This window comes from Schistocerca americana, unplaced genomic scaffold (genome assembly GCF_021461395.2).
Source record: "Schistocerca americana isolate TAMUIC-IGC-003095 unplaced genomic scaffold, iqSchAmer2.1 HiC_scaffold_137, whole genome shotgun sequence".
Taxonomy (NCBI): domain Eukaryota; kingdom Metazoa; phylum Arthropoda; class Insecta; order Orthoptera; family Acrididae; genus Schistocerca; species Schistocerca americana.
Genome location: NW_025725449.1, coordinates 157,501 through 162,500, shown reverse-complemented (window position 1 = coordinate 162,500; position 5,000 = coordinate 157,501). Strand labels below are relative to the sequence as shown.

Here is a 5,000-nt window from a genome sequence, read left to right as displayed (position 1 = left end):
ACATGAGCTGCGGGCTGTACCAGTTACGAGCTAGAGACGCGACCGCGTTGCTCTCTGTACGAATGCCGATGCTGAGCGGTCAGCTAGGAGGCGCTCCATCCATGTCGGTACCGGTGAGCGTTGCACTCGCAGTCGCAAGAACGTACGGCAAGTATATTACCTGGAAGAGTCAATGACAGTCCACGCCCCCCTGCGTGGGAAGAGTCTTTCTAGGCCATGACCCACCGGAAGGGCGCAGCGTCCCCCACCCCAGACATGTGACGTCACACCATCGGTATTGACGACTAGACTGATTCCTTATAATCATTTGCCATACACCGGTGGAAGCTGCCGAGACGAGTAACTACATAGCGGGCTCGCCGTGTCACTAATGTACAGAGATACAACAGTTTCGACTGGAACCGGATTAAACGTATACACGGCGCTGATTAGTAATAGATAGAGCCATCAGAATACAGATAATGTATACAACTGTCCGTATACATGCTGAAAGACTCTGCTCACAATCACAACCACACGTCAGCCACACACCCTTATCACGCACTACTCTCTGCCTGTAACACGCACACAGACAATATGTAAGCACCAGCATGGAACAACACCCAGTGCATCCTCTCCGCCACATTAGACAATCCACACTGTCATAACCAGACTGGGAGGTCCACTCAGAAAACAGAATATCCCACCCACCCGACAACCACCATTGCTCAGCCAAGCCACCAACACCCACACATGTCCTACACAGGGGTGCACCCAACATCACAATACTGCCTCCTCTCACAGCACACAAACAATGGCAGGAATGAAAGACACAGGTCTGCCACAAGCATGGAATGAGAGCGCCGCCTGTCATGAGCCAAAGGTGCATCCTGACGTGGCAAATCAGATGATGCCGCAGGCATCCACTTACTATAATCACAATCAACAAACCGGCCGCCCCGCCCCGCCCCCCATTAAACCTTTCCTTACAACAATGTGTACCTTAACCTAACCTATATCGTACCGTAACCTAACCTATATCGTACCGTAACCTAACCTATGTCGTACCGTAACCTAACCTATGTCGTACCGTAACCTAACCTATGTCGTACCGTAACCTAACCTATGTCGTACCGTAACCTAACCTATGTCGTACCGTAACCTAACCTATGTCGTACCGTAACCTAACCTATGTCGTACCGTAACCTAACCTATGTCGTACCTTAACCTAACCTATGTCGTACCTTAACCTAACCTATGTCGTACCTTAACCTAACCTATGTCGTACCTTAACCTAACCTATGTCGTACCTTAACCTAACCTATGTCGTACCTTAACCTAACCTATGTCGTACCTTAACCTAACCTATGTCGTACCTTAACCTAACCTATGTCGTACCTTAACCTAACCTATGTCGTACCTTAACCTAACCTATGTCGTACCTTAACCTAACCTATGTCGTACCTTAACCTAACCTATGTCGTACCTTAACCTAACCTATGTCGTACCTTAACCTAACCTATGTCGTACCTTAACCTAACCTATGTCGTACCTTAACCTAACCTATGTCGTACCTTAACCTAACCTATGTCGTACCTTAACCTAACCTATGTCGTACCTTAACCTAACCTATGTCGTACCTTAACCTAACCTATGTCGTACCTTAACCTAACCTATGTCGTACCTTAACCTAACCTATGTCGTACCTTAACCTAACCTATGTCGTACCTTAACCTAACCTATGTCGTACCTTAACCTAACCTATGTCGTACCTTAACCTAACCTATGTCGTACCTTAACCTAACCTATGTCGTACCTTAACCTAACCTGTATTGCGCCTTAACCTAACCTGTATTGCGCCTTAACGTAACCTGTATTGCGCCTTAACGTAACCTGTATTGCGCCTTAACGTAACCTGTATTGCGCCTTAACGTAACCTGTATTGCGCCTTAACGTAACCTGTATTGCGCCTTAACGTAACCTGTATTGCGCCTTAACGTAACCTGTATTGCGCCTTAACGTAACCTGTATTGCGCCTTAACGTAACCTGTATTGCGCCTTAACGTAACCTGTATTGCGCCTTAACGTAACCTGTATTGCGCCTTAACGTAACCTGTATTGCGCCTTAACGTAACCTGTATTGCGCCTTAACGTAACCTGTATTGCGCCTTAACGTAACCTGTATTGCGCCTTAACGTAACCTGTATTGCGCCTTAACGTAACCTGTATTGCGCCTTAACGTAACCTGTATTGCGCCTTAACGTAACCTGCATTGCGCCTTAACGTAACCTGTATTGCGCCTTAACGTAACCTGTATTGCGCCTTAACGTAACCTGTATTGCGCCTTAACGTAACCTGTATTGCGCCTTAACGTAACCTGTATTGCGCCTTAACGTAACCTGTATTGCGCCTTAACGTAACCGATATTGCGCCTTAACGTAACCTATATTGCGCCGTAACGTAACCTATATTGCGCCGTAACGTAACCCACATTGCCCCTTAACGTAACCCACATTGCCCCTTAACGTAACCCACATTGCCCCTTAACGTAACCCAACACACGTTGGGCCTTAACCCAACACACGTTGGGCCTTAACCCAACACACGTTGGGCCTTAACCCAACACACGTTGGGCCTTAACCCAACACACGTTGGGCCTTAACCCAACACACGTTGGGCCTTAACCCAACACACGTTGGGCCTTAACCCAACACACGTTGGGCCTTAACCCAACACACGTTGGGCCTTAACCCAACACACGTTGGGCCTTAACCCAACACACGTTGGGCCTTAACCTGCTCTGTAATTGTCATACGACGCGTTAAATTAGTGTAGTGTTGCCTAACTGCAACCCCCGCAATATAGTTTGCTACTCGCACTGCCCGGTCCCCAGTGTATCGCTTCATGTTAAACACCTTGCAGCTATACACTGTAATGTGGATGGCAGCAGGACGTACATGCTCAATGCCCTTTGCAGTTGTTCATTGGCATTTGCAGTTGTTCATTGGCATTCGCATGTGCGAAGCACTTAGCCTACGCTGTGGTACGGCCTGTGTCAACTGTCCGCTGATGTTGTACGTCCAAATCACACACTGTACTGCACATTGGTCCTCATGTACTGAATGATACATCGTGGTACATGTGACCGTACAACGACTGCGCCAACAACGGCGAACCATGCGGTCCAAATGTTGTGCACTCAGCTACGTGTCGTCTCCCTATAAGAGCTGGATTGCAGTGTGGTATGCCCTGGATGGCGATCAGCATGAGCCGTCTGTTGATGTAGTGGCGCGTGTTGTCAGACGTAGTCGTCTCTTCTCACACACCGTGATAGCATGGTGCACTGCGTTCCACATCTGCGACATGCGACAGAGGCCGGTTGACAGTCGTTCGCGCAATGGACATCGCATACGTACGGGGGCCACCTTCCACGTGTTCGCGAAGCGTGCACATGTTGTTGCGTGTATGTGGGCAGACATAGTGTGTCGTGACACCTGACACAGGCATGCAACAATCGTTGAATTTGCAAATGGCGATGGACGCCTACGTTTGCTGGTGACGTTATGCAAATGAACAACTGGTAAACCGTTGTGGTGCGGTTGTTCTCGCTAGAGGTGAATCAGTGATGGCGACGATCGGTTGAGCTACCAACCGGTTGTTCCAGCGATACCCACCATGCCCACGAACGTGAATGGCATCTGGGTGTGAAGCGATACGCGGCGGTGGCTGGGTGGGACCGTCCCCGGCCGGTGAGGGGGGGCCTCCCGGCGTGCTGGCCGCGCGGTGCGTGGGCGCACGCGCTACAGCCGGCTGGTGGGGGCGGCCAGTGGCAGGCGCGCCGGCCGACGGAGGCGGCAGGCGGCGCAGCTGCGCGCCGGCGCACCCTGCACGCGGCGCCGTGCGGCCAAAGTAGGTCCTCGCGGGCCCGGTGCGAAGCGCGGTGGACATCTGCAGTGTGCTGGTCCGATTGAGGACTGTGTGCGCTGAGGATGCGCCGCCGCCCGGCGCTCGGCGCCGCGACGCCGTCTGCTGCTCGGTCGCCTCTGCGGTTCTCGCAGGTGGTTTGTATCGCAGCTGTGCGGACGTGTTGGCGCGTGCGCTGTGCTGGGAGAGTTCGCTTCGGCACCCAAGTGGGGCTTTTGTCCTTCTGTGGCGCTGGCGTTGGAGCTGCCGGTCACCGTAGGTGGCGCGTGTTGTCTCCCGCCGGCAATGCCACGACAGCACGCTCCCGGGCCTCTGTCGGCAGCGGCAAGCTCAGTTGGGAGCACGGGTGGTCGCACCTAAAGCGTCTACTCGCCAAACTCCGGGCGATTGCGCCTCTCTCGAACCCGACCAAGTACTTAGGACGGCGCTGCGCGCCGCCGGGACCTGAGAGGGTTTCGAGGTGTATTGTGCAGGGGAGCTCAGCCTCCTCCTGTTTGCAGAATAATTGAGCGGACGCTTGCGTGTTCGCGCGGGCCCCCGGGACACACTCCCGGGCGGCCGGCTGCTCAGCTCTAGTTGACGCAGCTCCCTGGTTGATCCTGCCAGTAGTCATATGCTTGTCTCAAAGATTAAGCCATGCATGTCTCAGTACAAGCCGCATTAAGGTGAAACCGCGAATGGCTCATTAAATCAGTTATGGTTCCTTAGATCGTACCCACGTTACTTGGATAACTGTGGTAATTCTAGAGCTAATACATGCAAACAGAGTCCCGACCAGAGATGGAAGGGACGCTTTTATTAGATCAAAACCAATCGGTCGGCTCGTCCGGTCCGTTTGCCTTGGTGACTCTGAATAACTTTGGGCTGATCGCACGGTCCTCGTACCGGCGACGCATCTTTCAAATGTCTGCCTTATCAACTGTCGATGGTAGGTTCTGCGCCTACCATGGTTGTAACGGGTAACGGGGAATCAGGGTTCGATTCCGGAGAGGGAGCCTGAGAAACGGCTACCACATCCAAGGAAGGCAGCAGGCGCGCAAATTACCCACTCCCGGCACGGGGAGGTAGTGACGAAAAATAACGATACGGGACTCATC

At 52.3% G+C, this 5,000-nt stretch overlaps 1 non-coding gene across 1 annotated transcript in view; it reads left to right on the top strand.

Moving 5' to 3' along the window:
- Positions 1-4,489: 4,489 nt before the first annotated feature.
- Positions 4,490-5,000, top strand: part of LOC124566105 — a 1,910-nt gene continuing 1,399 nt past the window's right edge. The window contains exon 1 of the ribosomal RNA XR_006970778.1: positions 4,490-5,000. This exon is cut by the window's right edge and continues 1,399 nt beyond it. This is a non-coding gene — a ribosomal RNA (small subunit ribosomal RNA).